Here is an 18,902-nt window from a genome sequence, read left to right on the forward strand (position 1 = left end):
GAGCCAATAAACTTGGTCTTTGAAGACTGAGACGGTAAATAATCTTCTTCAGAGCAGGTGCGACAGGAGACACAGGTTCGATCCCTGTGTCACGAAGTTCCCCTGGAGAAGGCCATGGTGAGTCCACCCATTATTCTTCCTGTAGAATCCCATGGAGAGTGTCTTGGTGGGCTATGTTATCGGGGAGGCAACGAGTGAGACAGGACTCAAGTGACGAACCACACTCGCGCTAGAATGGAATCCACGTCCTTCTTGCCAGATAGATGAAAGAGCGTGCATTGGCCAGAGACTTAGGCCCCAGTCATGAACAAGCAAACATTTGAGTTTTCCAGGAATCCTGAGTTTGACCTCAGCTCTGCTCATGAATGTTTCCTGGCTTTAAAAAAGCCTAGATTCTACTTGACCCCCCTTCTCTGGAGAGGAGGCTGCGATATGTCAGTAGGGTTGCTGAAATTTCCAGTCTTCTGACAGTTCTTTCTCGTTTTGACTTCAACGTTTATCTGGTGCATTGCACCAGGCTGCTTCCTAGGGGTAGACCCTCGCCTCCACCTTCTCCTCTGCGTACCACTCGTGAGTGGCTCTTTGAAGTTTTCCCTGCTTCTGCAGATTGAGAGCCATGGGCTTGAGGACCCCACTTTCTGGAACCTATTCCAACCACTGTACCGTGCGCAGTAGGCCACTCGGTTGTCTTTTTGGCAACTTTTAGCGACTTCATTTAAGAAAGAAAGGCCCACGCAAGCACTGCCATCTGTCACCCTCCTGCAAATTTAGGCTCCGGGTCCTGCTACCACCATGTTGAAAAGAGATTTGCTCCTCTTCGAGCCAGCCTTGACCTCAGCCCCTTCAACTCTCCCCCTGTAATCTGAGCTCAGAGGCCCCGTCCGGCATCGCAAGCTCTATATGTTGTGCCCGATTTGAGGGTGCCCTAAAAGCCGTAGTACTGGACCTCCGATATTTTGTTGAGGCTCTCAACATTTTGTCAGAAGGAGGAAGATGACCGAGACCGCAAGCGTAGTCTAGCAAGACTCAGACTGTTTAAAATCATTCTCAGCACAGGAGCGACGGGAGACACAGGTTTGATCCCTGAGTCAGGAAGGTCCCCTGGAGAAGGCCATGGTATCCCCCTCTATGATTCTTGCCTGGAGAATCCCATGGACATTGGGTCCTGGTGGGCTTCCGGCCACGGGGATGCAACGAGTCAGATGCATTTTGAGCTCTGAACCACACTCGCGCTGGAATGGAATCCACGTTCTTCTTGGCAGAATGATGAATAAGCTTGTTTTGGCCAGGTATTTACGCCCTAGTCATCAACAAGCCACCGGTTGAGTGTTCCAGGACTTGTGACTTTGACGTCCATTCTGCCCAGGAATGACTTCAGGCCTTCAGTCGTAGGATCTACTCGAGCCCTTCTCTGGCATGGAGGCTGCGGTGTCTCCGAGGAGCTGCCACCATCTGCAGTCTTCTGTGGGTTCTTCGTCGTTTTCACCCCAACGTTTTTCTGCTGCATGGCGCGGGACTTCTCGCTGGAGGCAGCCACTCGCCTGTACCTTCCCCTCTGCATACCACTCCTGACTGGCTCTTTGAAGTTCTCCTTGCTTCTGCAGGTTGCTAGTCATGGGCTTGTGGACTCTGCTTTCTGGAACCCATCGCAGCCACTGCAATGTGTGGATCATGTCACTTTGTTCTCTTTTATGGCTGCTTGAACCCACTTCCTTTCATATGGAAGACGGCCATGCCATCAAAGCACTCTCTCACATTCCTGGAGATTCGGCTCCCGGTCCTGCTGCTGCCCCGTTGATAAGAGATTAACTGCCGCTCACTCCTCCCACCAGCCCTGATCGCTGCCCTCAACTCTCTGCCCAGCCCAGCTGTTGGTGAGACGAGCCGTCAACCATCGCCAGTTCTCCATCTTGGGCCTGATTTGCCTGCGTTCGCAGCCCACCGAACACCCGGACCTGCAATATTTTGTGGTGGACTTCAGTATTTCGTCAGAAGGAGGATAATGACTGAGCCAATAAACTTGGTCTTTGAAGACTGAGACGGTAAATAATCTTCTTCAGAGCAGGTGCGACAGGAGACACAGGTTCGATCCCTGTGTCACGAAGTTCCCCTGGAGAAGGCCATGGTGAGTCCACCCATTATTCTTCCTGTAGAATCCCATGGAGAGTGTCTTGGTGGGCTATGTTATCGGGGAGGCAACGAGTGAGACAGGACTCAAGTGACGAACCACACTCGCGCTAGAATGGAATCCACGTCCTTCTTGCCAGATAGATGAAAGAGCGTGCATTGGCCAGAGACTTAGGCCCCAGTCATGAACAAGCAAACATTTGAGTTTTCCAGGAATCCTGAGTTTGACCTCAGCTCTGCTCATGAATGTTTCCTGGCTTTAAAAAAGCCTAGATTCTACTTGACCCCCCTTCTCTGGAGAGGAGGCTGCGATATGTCAGTAGGGTTGCTGAAATTTCCAGTCTTCTGACAGTTCTTTCTCGTTTTGACTTCAACGTTTATCTGGTGCATTGCACCAGGCTGCTTCCTAGGGGTAGACCCTCGCCTCCACCTTCTCCTCTGCGTACCACTCGTGAGTGGCTCTTTGAAGTTTTCCCTGCTTCTGCAGATTGAGAGCCATGGGCTTGAGGACCCCACTTTCTGGAACCTATTCCAACCACTGTACCGTGCGCAGTAGGCCACTCGGTTGTCTTTTTGGCAACTTTTAGCGACTTCATTTAAGAAAGAAAGGCCCACGCAAGCACTGCCATCTGTCACCCTCCTGCAAATTTAGGCTCCGGGTCCTGCTACCACCATGTTGAAAAGAGATTTGCTCCTCTTCGAGCCAGCCTTGACCTCAGCCCCTTCAACTCTCCCCCTGTAATCTGAGCTCAGAGGCCCCGTCCGGCATCGCAAGCTCTATATGTTGTGCCCGATTTGAGGGTGCCCTAAAAGCCGTAGTACTGGACCTCCGATATTTTGTTGAGGCTCTCAACATTTTGTCAGAAGGAGGAAGATGACCGAGACCGCAAGCGTAGTCTAGCAAGACTCAGACTGTTTAAAATCATTCTCAGCACAGGAGCGACGGGAGACACAGGTTTGATCCCTGAGTCAGGAAGGTCCCCTGGAGAAGGCCATGGTATCCCCCTCTATGATTCTTGCCTGGAGAATCCCATGGACATTGGGTCCTGGTGGGCTTCCGGCCACGGGGATGCAACGAGTCAGATGCATTTTGAGCTCTGAACCACCCTCGCGCTGGAATGGAATCCACGTTCTTCTTGGCAGAATGATGAATAAGCTTGTTTTGGCCAGGTATTTACGCCCTAGTCATCAACAAGCCACCGGTTGAGTGTTCCAGGACTTGTGACTTTGACGTCCATTCTGCCCAGGAATGACTTCAGGCCTTCAGTCGTAGGATCTACTCGAGCCCTTCTCTGGCATGGAGGCTGCGGTGTCTCCGAGGAGCTGCCACCATCTGCAGTCTTCTGTGGGTTCTTCGTCGTTTTCACCCCAACGTTTTTCTGCTGCATGGCGCGGGACTTCTCGCTGGAGGCAGCCACTCGCCTGTACCTTCCCCTCTGCATACCACTCCTGACTGGCTCTTTGAAGTTCTCCTTGCTTCTGCAGGTTGCTAGTCATGGGCTTGTGGACTCTGCTTTCTGGAACCCATCGCAGCCACTGCAATGTGTGGATCATGTCACTTTGTTCTCTTTTATGGCTGCTTGAACCCACTTCCTTTCATATGGAAGACGGCCATGCCATCAAAGCACTCTCTCACATTCCTGGAGATTCGGCTCCCGGTCCTGCTGCTGCCCCGTTGATAAGAGATTAACTGCCGCTCACTCCTCCCACCAGCCCTGATCGCTGCCCTCAACTCTCTGCCCAGCCCAGCTGTTGGTGAGACGAGCCGTCAACCATCGCCAGTTCTCCATCTTGGGCCTGATTTGCCTGCGTTCGCAGCCCACCGAACACCCGGACCTGCAATATTTTGTGGTGGACTTCAGTATTTCGTCAGAAGGAGGATAATGACTGAGCCAATAAACTTGGTCTTTGAAGACTGAGACGGTAAATAATCTTCTTCAGAGCAGGTGCGACAGGAGACACAGGTTCGATCCCTGTGTCACGAAGTTCCCCTGGAGAAGGCCATGGTGAGTCCACCCATTATTCTTCCTGTAGAATCCCATGGAGAGTGTCTTGGTGGGCTATGTTATCGGGGAGGCAACGAGTGAGACAGGACTCAAGTGACGAACCACACTCGCGCTAGAATGGAATCCACGTCCTTCTTGCCAGATAGATGAAAGAGCGTGCATTGGCCAGAGACTTAGGCCCCAGTCATGAACAAGCAAACATTTGAGTTTTCCAGGAATCCTGAGTTTGACCTCAGCTCTGCTCATGAATGTTTCCTGGCTTTAAAAAAGCCTAGATTCTACTTGACCCCCCTTCTCTGGAGAGGAGGCTGCGATATGTCAGTAGGGTTGCTGAAATTTCCAGTCTTCTGACAGTTCTTTCTCGTTTTGACTTCAACGTTTATCTGGTGCATTGCACCAGGCTGCTTCCTAGGGGTAGACCCTCGCCTCCACCTTCTCCTCTGCGTACCACTCGTGAGTGGCTCTTTGAAGTTTTCCCTGCTTCTGCAGATTGAGAGCCATGGGCTTGAGGACCCCACTTTCTGGAACCTATTCCAACCACTGTACCGTGCGCAGTAGGCCACTCGGTTGTCTTTTTGGCAACTTTTAGCGACTTCATTTAAGAAAGAAAGGCCCACGCAAGCACTGCCATCTGTCACCCTCCTGCAAATTTAGGCTCCGGGTCCTGCTACCACCATGTTGAAAAGAGATTTGCTCCTCTTCGAGCCAGCCTTGACCTCAGCCCCTTCAACTCTCCCCCTGTAATCTGAGCTCAGAGGCCCCGTCCGGCATCGCAAGCTCTATATGTTGTGCCCGATTTGAGGGTGCCCTAAAAGCCGTAGTACTGGACCTCCGATATTTTGTTGAGGCTCTCAACATTTTGTCAGAAGGAGGAAGATGACCGAGACCGCAAGCGTAGTCTAGCAAGACTCAGACTGTTTAAAATCATTCTCAGCACAGGAGCGACGGGAGACACAGGTTTGATCCCTGAGTCAGGAAGGTCCCCTGGAGAAGGCCATGGTATCCCCCTCTATGATTCTTGCCTGGAGAATCCCATGGACATTGGGTCCTGGTGGGCTTCCGGCCACGGGGATGCAACGAGTCAGATGCATTTTGAGCTCTGAACCACCCTCGCGCTGGAATGGAATCCACGTTCTTCTTGGCAGAATGATGAATAAGCTTGTTTTGGCCAGGTATTTACGCCCTAGTCATCAACAAGCCACCGGTTGAGTGTTCCAGGACTTGTGACTTTGACGTCCATTCTGCCCAGGAATGACTTCAGGCCTTCAGTCGTAGGATCTACTCGAGCCCTTCTCTGGCATGGAGGCTGCGGTGTCTCCGAGGAGCTGCCACCATCTCCAGTCTTCTGTGGGTTCTTCGTCGTTTTCACCCCAACGTTTTTCTGCTGCATGGCGCGGGACTTCTCGCTGGAGGCAGCCACTCGCCTGTACCTTCCCCTCTGCATACCACTCCTGACTGGCTCTTTGAAGTTCTCCTTGCTTCTGCAGGTTGCTAGTCATGGGCTTGTGGACTCTGCTTTCTGGAACCCATCGCAGCCACTGCAATGTGTGGATCATGTCACTTTGTTCTCTTTTATGGCTGCTTGAACCCACTTCCTTTCATATGGAAGACGGCCATGCCATCAAAGCACTCTCTCACATTCCTGGAGATTCGGCTCCCGGTCCTGCTGCTGCCCCGTTGATAAGAGATTAACTGCCGCTCACTCCTCCCACCAGCCCTGATCGCTGCCCTCAACTCTCTGCCCAGCCCAGCTGTTGGTGAGACGAGCCGTCAACCATCGCCAGTTCTCCATCTTGGGCCTGATTTGCCTGCGTTCGCAGCCCACCGAACACCCGGACCTGCAATATTTTGTGGTGGACTTCAGTATTTCGTCAGAAGGAGGATAATGACTGAGCCAATAAACTTGGTCTTTGAAGACTGAGACGGTAAATAATCTTCTTCAGAGCAGGTGCGACAGGAGACACAGGTTCGATCCCTGTGTCACGAAGTTCCCCTGGAGAAGGCCATGGTGAGTCCACCCATTATTCTTCCTGTAGAATCCCATGGAGAGTGTCTTGGTGGGCTATGTTATCGGGGAGGCAACGAGTGAGACAGGACTCAAGTGACGAACCACACTCGCGCTAGAATGGAATCCACGTCCTTCTTGCCAGATAGATGAAAGAGCGTGCATTGGCCAGAGACTTAGGCCCCAGTCATGAACAAGCAAACATTTGAGTTTTCCAGGAATCCTGAGTTTGACCTCAGCTCTGCTCATGAATGTTTCCTGGCTTTAAAAAAGCCTAGATTCTACTTGACCCCCCTTCTCTGGAGAGGAGGCTGCGATATGTCAGTAGGGTTGCTGAAATTTCCAGTCTTCTGACAGTTCTTTCTCGTTTTGACTTCAACGTTTATCTGGTGCATTGCACCAGGCTGCTTCCTAGGGGTAGACCCTCGCCTCCACCTTCTCCTCTGCGTACCACTCGTGAGTGGCTCTTTGAAGTTTTCCCTGCTTCTGCAGATTGAGAGCCATGGGCTTGAGGACCCCACTTTCTGGAACCTATTCCAACCACTGTACCGTGCGCAGTAGGCCACTCGGTTGTCTTTTTGGCAACTTTTAGCGACTTCATTTAAGAAAGAAAGGCCCACGCAAGCACTGCCATCTGTCACCCTCCTGCAAATTTAGGCTCCGGGTCCTGCTACCACCATGTTGAAAAGAGATTTGCTCCTCTTCGAGCCAGCCTTGACCTCAGCCCCTTCAACTCTCCCCCTGTAATCTGAGCTCAGAGGCCCCGTCCGGCATCGCAAGCTCTATATGTTGTGCCCGATTTGAGGGTGCCCTAAAAGCCGTAGTACTGGACCTCCGATATTTTGTTGAGGCTCTCAACATTTTGTCAGAAGGAGGAAGATGACCGAGACCGCAAGCGTAGTCTAGCAAGACTCAGACTGTTTAAAATCATTCTCAGCACAGGAGCGACGGGAGACACAGGTTTGATCCCTGAGTCAGGAAGGTCCCCTGGAGAAGGCCATGGTATCCCCCTCTATGATTCTTGCCTGGAGAATCCCATGGACATTGGGTCCTGGTGGGCTTCCGGCCACGGGGATGCAACGAGTCAGATGCATTTTGAGCTCTGAACCACCCTCGCGCTGGAATGGAATCCACGTTCTTCTTGGCAGAATGATGAATAAGCTTGTTTTGGCCAGGTATTTACGCCCTAGTCATCAACAAGCCACCGGTTGAGTGTTCCAGGACTTGTGACTTTGACGTCCATTCTGCCCAGGAATGACTTCAGGCCTTCAGTCGTAGGATCTACTCGAGCCCTTCTCTGGCATGGAGGCTGCGGTGTCTCCGAGGAGCTGCCACCATCTGCAGTCTTCTGTGGGTTCTTCGTCGTTTTCACCCCAACGTTTTTCTGCTGCATGGCGCGGGACTTCTCGCTGGAGGCAGCCACTCGCCTGTACCTTCCCCTCTGCATACCACTCCTGACTGGCTCTTTGAAGTTCTCCTTGCTTCTGCAGGTTGCTAGTCATGGGCTTGTGGACTCTGCTTTCTGGAACCCATCGCAGCCACTGCAATGTGTGGATCATGTCACTTTGTTCTCTTTTATGGCTGCTTGAACCCACTTCCTTTCATATGGAAGACGGCCATGCCATCAAAGCACTCTCTCACATTCCTGGAGATTCGGCTCCCGGTCCTGCTGCTGCCCCGTTGATAAGAGATTAACTGCCGCTCACTCCTCCCACCAGCCCTGATCGCTGCCCTCAACTCTCTGCCCAGCCCAGCTGTTGGTGAGACGAGCCGTCAACCATCGCCAGTTCTCCATCTTGGGCCTGATTTGCCTGCGTTCGCAGCCCACCGAACACCCGGACCTGCAATATTTTGTGGTGGACTTCAGTATTTCGTCAGAAGGAGGATAATGACTGAGCCAATAAACTTGGTCTTTGAAGACTGAGACGGTAAATAATCTTCTTCAGAGCAGGTGCGACAGGAGACACAGGTTCGATCCCTGTGTCACGAAGTTCCCCTGGAGAAGGCCATGGTGAGTCCACCCATTATTCTTCCTGTAGAATCCCATGGAGAGTGTCTTGGTGGGCTATGTTATCGGGGAGGCAACGAGTGAGACAGGACTCAAGTGACGAACCACACTCGCGCTAGAATGGAATCCACGTCCTTCTTGCCAGATAGATGAAAGAGCGTGCATTGGCCAGAGACTTAGGCCCCAGTCATGAACAAGCAAACATTTGAGTTTTCCAGGAATCCTGAGTTTGACCTCAGCTCTGCTCATGAATGTTTCCTGGCTTTAAAAAAGCCTAGATTCTACTTGACCCCCCTTCTCTGGAGAGGAGGCTGCGATATGTCAGTAGGGTTGCTGAAATTTCCAGTCTTCTGACAGTTCTTTCTCGTTTTGACTTCAACGTTTATCTGGTGCATTGCACCAGGCTGCTTCCTAGGGGTAGACCCTCGCCTCCACCTTCTCCTCTGCGTACCACTCGTGAGTGGCTCTTTGAAGTTTTCCCTGCTTCTGCAGATTGAGAGCCATGGGCTTGAGGACCCCACTTTCTGGAACCTATTCCAACCACTGTACCGTGCGCAGTAGGCCACTCGGTTGTCTTTTTGGCAACTTTTAGCGACTTCATTTAAGAAAGAAAGGCCCACGCAAGCACTGCCATCTGTCACCCTCCTGCAAATTTAGGCTCCGGGTCCTGCTACCACCATGTTGAAAAGAGATTTGCTCCTCTTCGAGCCAGCCTTGACCTCAGCCCCTTCAACTCTCCCCCTGTAATCTGAGCTCAGAGGCCCCGTCCGGCATCGCAAGCTCTATATGTTGTGCCCGATTTGAGGGTGCCCTAAAAGCCGTAGTACTGGACCTCCGATATTTTGTTGAGGCTCTCAACATTTTGTCAGAAGGAGGAAGATGACCGAGACCGCAAGCGTAGTCTAGCAAGACTCAGACTGTTTAAAATCATTCTCAGCACAGGAGCGACGGGAGACACAGGTTTGATCCCTGAGTCAGGAAGGTCCCCTGGAGAAGGCCATGGTATCCCCCTCTATGATTCTTGCCTGGAGAATCCCATGGACATTGGGTCCTGGTGGGCTTCCGGCCACGGGGATGCAACGAGTCAGATGCATTTTGAGCTCTGAACCACCCTCGCGCTGGAATGGAATCCACGTTCTTCTTGGCAGAATGATGAATAAGCTTGTTTTGGCCAGGTATTTACGCCCTAGTCATCAACAAGCCACCGGTTGAGTGTTCCAGGACTTGTGACTTTGACGTCCATTCTGCCCAGGAATGACTTCAGGCCTTCAGTCGTAGGATCTACTCGAGCCCTTCTCTGGCATGGAGGCTGCGGTGTCTCCGAGGAGCTGCCACCATCTGCAGTCTTCTGTGGGTTCTTCGTCGTTTTCACCCCAACGTTTTTCTGCTGCATGGCGCGGGACTTCTCGCTGGAGGCAGCCACTCGCCTGTACCTTCCCCTCTGCATACCACTCCTGACTGGCTCTTTGAAGTTCTCCTTGCTTCTGCAGGTTGCTAGTCATGGGCTTGTGGACTCTGCTTTCTGGAACCCATCGCAGCCACTGCAATGTGTGGATCATGTCACTTTGTTCTCTTTTATGGCTGCTTGAACCCACTTCCTTTCATATGGAAGACGGCCATGCCATCAAAGCACTCTCTCACATTCCTGGAGATTCGGCTCCCGGTCCTGCTGCTGCCCCGTTGATAAGAGATTAACTGCCGCTCACTCCTCCCACCAGCCCTGATCGCTGCCCTCAACTCTCTGCCCAGCCCAGCTGTTGGTGAGACGAGCCGTCAACCATCGCCAGTTCTCCATCTTGGGCCTGATTTGCCTGCGTTCGCAGCCCACCGAACACCCGGACCTGCAATATTTTGTGGTGGACTTCAGTATTTCGTCAGAAGGAGGATAATGACTGAGCCAATAAACTTGGTCTTTGAAGACTGAGACGGTAAATAATCTTCTTCAGAGCAGGTGCGACAGGAGACACAGGTTCGATCCCTGTGTCACGAAGTTCCCCTGGAGAAGGCCATGGTGAGTCCACCCATTATTCTTCCTGTAGAATCCCATGGAGAGTGTCTTGGTGGGCTATGTTATCGGGGAGGCAACGAGTGAGACAGGACTCAAGTGACGAACCACACTCGCGCTAGAATGGAATCCACGTCCTTCTTGCCAGATAGATGAAAGAGCGTGCATTGGCCAGAGACTTAGGCCCCAGTCATGAACAAGCAAACATTTGAGTTTTCCAGGAATCCTGAGTTTGACCTCAGCTCTGCTCATGAATGTTTCCTGGCTTTAAAAAAGCCTAGATTCTACTTGACCCCCCTTCTCTGGAGAGGAGGCTGCGATATGTCAGTAGGGTTGCTGAAATTTCCAGTCTTCTGACAGTTCTTTCTCGTTTTGACTTCAACGTTTATCTGGTGCATTGCACCAGGCTGCTTCCTAGGGGTAGACCCTCGCCTCCACCTTCTCCTCTGCGTACCACTCGTGAGTGGCTCTTTGAAGTTTTCCCTGCTTCTGCAGATTGAGAGCCATGGGCTTGAGGACCCCACTTTCTGGAACCTATTCCAACCACTGTACCGTGCGCAGTAGGCCACTCGGTTGTCTTTTTGGCAACTTTTAGCGACTTCATTTAAGAAAGAAAGGCCCACGCAAGCACTGCCATCTGTCACCCTCCTGCAAATTTAGGCTCCGGGTCCTGCTACCACCATGTTGAAAAGAGATTTGCTCCTCTTCGAGCCAGCCTTGACCTCAGCCCCTTCAACTCTCCCCCTGTAATCTGAGCTCAGAGGCCCCGTCCGGCATCGCAAGCTCTATATGTTGTGCCCGATTTGAGGGTGCCCTAAAAGCCGTAGTACTGGACCTCCGATATTTTGTTGAGGCTCTCAACATTTTGTCAGAAGGAGGAAGATGACCGAGACCGCAAGCGTAGTCTAGCAAGACTCAGACTGTTTAAAATCATTCTCAGCACAGGAGCGACGGGAGACACAGGTTTGATCCCTGAGTCAGGAAGGTCCCCTGGAGAAGGCCATGGTATCCCCCTCTATGATTCTTGCCTGGAGAATCCCATGGACATTGGGTCCTGGTGGGCTTCCGGCCACGGGGATGCAACGAGTCAGATGCATTTTGAGCTCTGAACCACCCTCGCGCTGGAATGGAATCCACGTTCTTCTTGGCAGAATGATGAATAAGCTTGTTTTGGCCAGGTATTTACGCCCTAGTCATCAACAAGCCACCGGTTGAGTGTTCCAGGACTTGTGACTTTGACGTCCATTCTGCCCAGGAATGACTTCAGGCCTTCAGTCGTAGGATCTACTCGAGCCCTTCTCTGGCATGGAGGCTGCGGTGTCTCCGAGGAGCTGCCACCATCTGCAGTCTTCTGTGGGTTCTTCGTCGTTTTCACCCCAACGTTTTTCTGCTGCATGGCGCGGGACTTCTCGCTGGAGGCAGCCACTCGCCTGTACCTTCCCCTCTGCATACCACTCCTGACTGGCTCTTTGAAGTTCTCCTTGCTTCTGCAGGTTGCTAGTCATGGGCTTGTGGACTCTGCTTTCTGGAACCCATCGCAGCCACTGCAATGTGTGGATCATGTCACTTTGTTCTCTTTTATGGCTGCTTGAACCCACTTCCTTTCATATGGAAGACGGCCATGCCATCAAAGCACTCTCTCACATTCCTGGAGATTCGGCTCCCGGTCCTGCTGCTGCCCCGTTGATAAGAGATTAACTGCCGCTCACTCCTCCCACCAGCCCTGATCGCTGCCCTCAACTCTCTGCCCAGCCCAGCTGTTGGTGAGACGAGCCGTCAACCATCGCCAGTTCTCCATCTTGGGCCTGATTTGCCTGCGTTCGCAGCCCACCGAACACCCGGACCTGCAATATTTTGTGGTGGACTTCAGTATTTCGTCAGAAGGAGGATAATGACTGAGCCAATAAACTTGGTCTTTGAAGACTGAGACGGTAAATAATCTTCTTCAGAGCAGGTGCGACAGGAGACACAGGTTCGATCCCTGTGTCACGAAGTTCCCCTGGAGAAGGCCATGGTGAGTCCACCCATTATTCTTCCTGTAGAATCCCATGGAGAGTGTCTTGGTGGGCTATGTTATCGGGGAGGCAACGAGTGAGACAGGACTCAAGTGACGAACCACACTCGCGCTAGAATGGAATCCACGTCCTTCTTGCCAGATAGATGAAAGAGCGTGCATTGGCCAGAGACTTAGGCCCCAGTCATGAACAAGCAAACATTTGAGTTTTCCAGGAATCCTGAGTTTGACCTCAGCTCTGCTCATGAATGTTTCCTGGCTTTAAAAAAGCCTAGATTCTACTTGACCCCCCTTCTCTGGAGAGGAGGCTGCGATATGTCAGTAGGGTTGCTGAAATTTCCAGTCTTCTGACAGTTCTTTCTCGTTTTGACTTCAACGTTTATCTGGTGCATTGCACCAGGCTGCTTCCTAGGGGTAGACCCTCGCCTCCACCTTCTCCTCTGCGTACCACTCGTGAGTGGCTCTTTGAAGTTTTCCCTGCTTCTGCAGATTGAGAGCCATGGGCTTGAGGACCCCACTTTCTGGAACCTATTCCAACCACTGTACCGTGCGCAGTAGGCCACTCGGTTGTCTTTTTGGCAACTTTTAGCGACTTCATTTAAGAAAGAAAGGCCCACGCAAGCACTGCCATCTGTCACCCTCCTGCAAATTTAGGCTCCGGGTCCTGCTACCACCATGTTGAAAAGAGATTTGCTCCTCTTCGAGCCAGCCTTGACCTCAGCCCCTTCAACTCTCCCCCTGTAATCTGAGCTCAGAGGCCCCGTCCGGCATCGCAAGCTCTATATGTTGTGCCCGATTTGAGGGTGCCCTAAAAGCCGTAGTACTGGACCTCCGATATTTTGTTGAGGCTCTCAACATTTTGTCAGAAGGAGGAAGATGACCGAGACCGCAAGCGTAGTCTAGCAAGACTCAGACTGTTTAAAATCATTCTCAGCACAGGAGCGACGGGAGACACAGGTTTGATCCCTGAGTCAGGAAGGGCCCCTGGAGAAGGCCATGGTATCCCCCTCTATGATTCTTGCCTGGAGAATCCCATGGACATTGGGTCCTGGTGGGCTTCCGGCCACGGGGATGCAACGAGTCAGATGCATTTTGAGCTCTGAACCACCCTCGCGCTGGAATGGAATCCACGTTCTTCTTGGCAGAATGATGAATAAGCTTGTTTTGGCCAGGTATTTACGCCCTAGTCATCAACAAGCCACCGGTTGAGTGTTCCAGGACTTGTGACTTTGACGTCCATTCTGCCCAGGAATGACTTCAGGCCTTCAGTCGTAGGATCTACTCGAGCCCTTCTCTGGCATGGAGGCTGCGGTGTCTCCGAGGAGCTGCCACCATCTGCAGTCTTCTGTGGGTTCTTCGTCGTTTTCACCCCAACGTTTTTCTGCTGCATGGCGCGGGACTTCTCGCTGGAGGCAGCCACTCGCCTGTACCTTCCCCTCTGCATACCACTCCTGACTGGCTCTTTGAAGTTCTCCTTGCTTCTGCAGGTTGCTAGTCATGGGCTTGTGGACTCTGCTTTCTGGAACCCATCGCAGCCACTGCAATGTGTGGATCATGTCACTTTGTTCTCTTTTATGGCTGCTTGAACCCACTTCCTTTCATATGGAAGACGGCCATGCCATCAAAGCACTCTCTCACATTCCTGGAGATTCGGCTCCCGGTCCTGCTGCTGCCCCGTTGATAAGAGATTAACTGCCGCTCACTCCTCCCACCAGCCCTGATCGCTGCCCTCAACTCTCTGCCCAGCCCAGCTGTTGGTGAGACGAGCCGTCAACCATCGCCAGTTCTCCATCTTGGGCCTGATTTGCCTGCGTTCGCAGCCCACCGAACACCCGGACCTGCAATATTTTGTGGTGGACTTCAGTATTTCGTCAGAAGGAGGATAATGACTGAGCCAATAAACTTGGTCTTTGAAGACTGAGACGGTAAATAATCTTCTTCAGAGCAGGTGCGACAGGAGACACAGGTTCGATCCCTGTGTCACGAAGTTCCCCTGGAGAAGGCCATGGTGAGTCCACCCATTATTCTTCCTGTAGAATCCCATGGAGAGTGTCTTGGTGGGCTATGTTATCGGGGAGGCAACGAGTGAGACAGGACTCAAGTGACGAACCACACTCGCGCTAGAATGGAATCCACGTCCTTCTTGCCAGATAGATGAAAGAGCGTGCATTGGCCAGAGACTTAGGCCCCAGTCATGAACAAGCAAACATTTGAGTTTTCCAGGAATCCTGAGTTTGACCTCAGCTCTGCTCATGAATGTTTCCTGGCTTTAAAAAAGCCTAGATTCTACTTGACCCCCCTTCTCTGGAGAGGAGGCTGCGATATGTCAGTAGGGTTGCTGAAATTTCCAGTCTTCTGACAGTTCTTTCTCGTTTTGACTTCAACGTTTATCTGGTGCATTGCACCAGGCTGCTTCCTAGGGGTAGACCCTCGCCTCCACCTTCTCCTCTGCGTACCACTCGTGAGTGGCTCTTTGAAGTTTTCCCTGCTTCTGCAGATTGAGAGCCATGGGCTTGAGGACCCCACTTTCTGGAACCTATTCCAACCACTGTACCGTGCGCAGTAGGCCACTCGGTTGTCTTTTTGGCAACTTTTAGCGACTTCATTTAAGAAAGAAAGGCCCACGCAAGCACTGCCATCTGTCACCCTCCTGCAAATTTAGGCTCCGGGTCCTGCTACCACCATGTTGAAAAGAGATTTGCTCCTCTTCGAGCCAGCCTTGACCTCAGCCCCTTCAACTCTCCCCCTGTAATCTGAGCTCAGAGGCCCCGTCCGGCATCGCAAGCTCTATATGTTGTGCCCGATTTGAGGGTGCCCTAAAAGCCGTAGTACTGGACCTCCGATATTTTGTTGAGGCTCTCAACATTTTGTCAGAAGGAGGAAGATGACCGAGACCGCAAGCGTAGTCTAGCAAGACTCAGACTGTTTAAAATCATTCTCAGCACAGGAGCGACGGGAGACACAGGTTTGATCCCTGAGTCAGGAAGGGCCCCTGGAGAAGGCCATGGTATCCCCCTCTATGATTCTTGCCTGGAGAATCCCATGGACATTGGGTCCTGGTGGGCTTCCGGCCACGGGGATGCAACGAGTCAGATGCATTTTGAGCTCTGAACCACCCTCGCGCTGGAATGGAATCCACGTTCTTCTTGGCAGAATGATGAATAAGCTTGTTTTGGCCAGGTATTTACGCCCTAGTCATCAACAAGCCACCGGTTGAGTGTTCCAGGACTTGTGACTTTGACGTCCATTCTGCCCAGGAATGACTTCAGGCCTTCAGTCGTAGGATCTACTCGAGCCCTTCTCTGGCATGGAGGCTGCGGTGTCTCCGAGGAGCTGCCACCATCTGCAGTCTTCTGTGGGTTCTTCGTCGTTTTCACCCCAACGTTTTTCTGCTGCATGGCGCGGGACTTCTCGCTGGAGGCAGCCACTCGCCTGTACCTTCCCCTCTGCATACCACTCCTGACTGGCTCTTTGAAGTTCTCCTTGCTTCTGCAGGTTGCTAGTCATGGGCTTGTGGACTCTGCTTTCTGGAACCCATCGCAGCCACTGCAATGTGTGGATCATGTCACTTTGTTCTCTTTTATGGCTGCTTGAACCCACTTCCTTTCATATGGAAGACGGCCATGCCATCAAAGCACTCTCTCACATTCCTGGAGATTCGGCTCCCGGTCCTGCTGCTGCCCCGTTGATAAGAGATTAACTGCCGCTCACTCCTCCCACCAGCCCTGATCGCTGCCCTCAACTCTCTGCCCAGCCCAGCTGTTGGTGAGACGAGCCGTCAACCATCGCCAGTTCTCCATCTTGGGCCTGATTTGCCTGCGTTCGCAGCCCACCGAACACCCGGACCTGCAATATTTTGTGGTGGACTTCAGTATTTCGTCAGAAGGAGGATAATGACTGAGCCAATAAACTTGGTCTTTGAAGACTGAGACGGTAAATAATCTTCTTCAGAGCAGGTGCGACAGGAGACACAGGTTCGATCCCTGTGTCACGAAGTTCCCCTGGAGAAGGCCATGGTGAGTCCACCCATTATTCTTCCTGTAGAATCCCATGGAGAGTGTCTTGGTGGGCTATGTTATCGGGGAGGCAACGAGTGAGACAGGACTCAAGTGACGAACCACACTCGCGCTAGAATGGAATCCACGTCCTTCTTGCCAGATAGATGAAAGAGCGTGCATTGGCCAGAGACTTAGGCCCCAGTCATGAACAAGCAAACATTTGAGTTTTCCAGGAATCCTGAGTTTGACCTCAGCTCTGCTCATGAATGTTTCCTGGCTTTAAAAAAGCCTAGATTCTACTTGACCCCCCTTCTCTGGAGAGGAGGCTGCGATATGTCAGTAGGGTTGCTGAAATTTCCAGTCTTCTGACAGTTCTTTCTCGTTTTGACTTCAACGTTTATCTGGTGCATTGCACCAGGCTGCTTCCTAGGGGTAGACCCTCGCCTCCACCTTCTCCTCTGCGTACCACTCGTGAGTGGCTCTTTGAAGTTTTCCCTGCTTCTGCAGATTGAGAGCCATGGGCTTGAGGACCCCACTTTCTGGAACCTATTCCAACCACTGTACCGTGCGCAGTAGGCCACTCGGTTGTCTTTTTGGCAACTTTTAGCGACTTCATTTAAGAAAGAAAGGCCCACACAAGCACTGCCATCTGTCACCCTCCTGCAAATTTAGGCTCCGGGTCCTGCTACCACCATGTTGAAAAGAGATTTGCTCCTCTTCGAGCCAGCCTTGACCTCAGCCCCTTCAACTCTCCCCCTGTAATCTGAGCTCAGAGGCCCCGTCCGGCATCGCAAGCTCTATATGTTGTGCCCGATTTGAGGGTGCCCTAAAAGCCGTAGTACTGGACCTCCGATATTTTGTTGAGGCTCTCAACATTTTGTCAGAAGGAGGAAGATGACCGAGACCGCAAGCGTAGTCTAGCAAGACTCAGACTGTTTAAAATCATTCTCAGCACAGGAGCGACGGGAGACACAGGTTTGATCCCTGAGTCAGGAAGGTCCCCTGGAGAAGGCCATGGTATCCCCCTCTATGATTCTTGCCTGGAGAATCCCATGGACATTGGGTCCTGGTGGGCTTCCGGCCACGGGGATGCAACGAGTCAGATGCATTTTGAGCTCTGAACCACCCTCGCGCTGGAATGGAATCCACGTTCTTCTTGGCAGAATGATGAATAAGCTTGTTTTGGCCAGGTATTTACGCCCTAGTCATCAACAAGCCACCGGTTGAGTGTTCCAGGACTTGTGACTTTGACGTCCATTCTGCCCAGGAATGACTTCAGGCCTTCAGTCGTAGGATCTACTCGAGCCCTTCTCTGGCATGGAGGCTGCGGTGTCTCCGAGGAGCTGCCACCATCTCCAGTCTTCTGTGGGTTCTTCGTCGTTTTCACCCCAACGTTTTTCTGCTGCATGGCGCGGGACTTCTCGCTGGAGGCAGCCACTCGCCTGTACCTTCCCCTCTGCATACCACTCCTGACTGGCTCTTTGAAGTTCTCCTTGCTTCTGCAGGTTGCTAGTCATGGGCTTGTGGACTCTGCTTTCTGGAACCCATCGCAGCCACTGCAATGTGTGGATCATGTCACTTTGTTCTCTTTTATGGCTGCTTGAACCCACTTCCTTTCATATGGAAGACGGCCATGCCATCAAAGCACTCTCTCACATTCCTGGAGATTCGGCTCCCGGTCCTGCTGCTGCCCCGTTGATAAGAGATTAACTGCCGCTCACTCCTCCCACCAGCCCTGATCGCTGCCCTCAACTCTCTGCCCAGCCCAGCTGTTGGTGAGACGAGCCGTCAACCATCGCCAGTTCTCCATCTTGGGCCTGATTTGCCTGCGTTCGCAGCCCACCGAACACCCGGACCTGCAATATTTTGTGGTGGACTTCAGTATTTCGTCAGAAGGAGGATAATGACTGAGCCAATAAACTTGGTCTTTGAAGACTGAGACGGTAAATAATCTTCTTCAGAGCAGGTGCGACAGGAGACACAGGTTCGATCCCTGTGTCACGAAGTTCCCCTGGAGAAGGCCATGGTGAGTCCACCCATTATTCTTCCTGTAGAATCCCATGGAGAGTGTCTTGGTGGGCTATGTTATCGGGGAGGCAACGAGTGAGACAGGACTCAAGTGACGAACCACACTCGCGCTAGAATGGAATCCACGTCCTTCTTGCCAGATAGATGAAAGAGCGTGCATTGGCCAGAGACTTAGGCCCCAGTCATGAACAAGCAAACATTTGAGTTTTCCAGGAATCCTGAGTTTGACCTCAGCTCTGCTCATGAATGTTTCCTGGCTTTAAAAAAGCCTAGATTCTACTTGACCCCCCTTCTCTGGAGAGGAGGCTGCGATATGTCAGTAGGGTTGCTGAAATTTCCAGTCTTCTGACAGTTCTTTCTCGTTTTGACTTCAACGTTTATCTGGTGCATTGCACCAGGCTGCTTCCTAGGGGTAGACCCTCGCCTCCACCTTCTCCTCTGCGTACCACTCGTGAGTGGCTCTTTGAAGTTTTCCCTGCTTCTGCAGATTGAGAGCCATGGGCTTGAGGACCCCACTTTCTGGAACCTATTCCAACCACTGTACCGTGCGCAGTAGGCCACTCGGTTGTCTTTTTGGCAACTTTTAGCGACTTCATTTAAGAAAGAAAGGCCCACGCAAGCACTGCCATCTGTCACCCTCCTGCAAATTTAGGCTCCGGGTCCTGCTACCACCATGTTGAAAAGAGATTTGCTCCTCTTCGAGCCAGCCTT

The 18,902-nt window shown here is 52.0% G+C and overlaps 6 pseudogenes; all 6 read right to left on the reverse strand.

Annotated features, from left to right (window-relative positions):
* Positions 1-206: 206 nt before the first annotated feature.
* LOC138071617 (mortality factor 4-like protein 1) lies at positions 207-1,909 on the reverse strand (annotated as a pseudogene).
* A 305-nt stretch (positions 1,910-2,214) lies between these two features.
* LOC138071618 (mortality factor 4-like protein 1) lies at positions 2,215-3,917 on the reverse strand (annotated as a pseudogene).
* A 305-nt stretch (positions 3,918-4,222) lies between these two features.
* On the reverse strand, positions 4,223-5,925 carry LOC138071619 (mortality factor 4-like protein 1; annotated as a pseudogene).
* Positions 5,926-6,230: 305 nt separating this feature from the next.
* LOC138071620 (mortality factor 4-like protein 1) lies at positions 6,231-7,933 on the reverse strand (annotated as a pseudogene).
* A 305-nt stretch (positions 7,934-8,238) lies between these two features.
* LOC138071621 (mortality factor 4-like protein 1) lies at positions 8,239-10,658 on the reverse strand (annotated as a pseudogene).
* Positions 10,659-15,903: 5,245 nt separating this feature from the next.
* On the reverse strand, positions 15,904-18,690 carry LOC138071623 (mortality factor 4-like protein 1; annotated as a pseudogene).
* Between the last annotated feature and the right edge of the window lie 212 nt (positions 18,691-18,902).

Source organism: Capricornis sumatraensis, chromosome X (assembly GCF_032405125.1).
Source record: "Capricornis sumatraensis isolate serow.1 chromosome X, serow.2, whole genome shotgun sequence".
In the NCBI taxonomy this organism is placed as follows: Eukaryota; Metazoa; Chordata; class Mammalia; order Artiodactyla; family Bovidae; genus Capricornis; species Capricornis sumatraensis.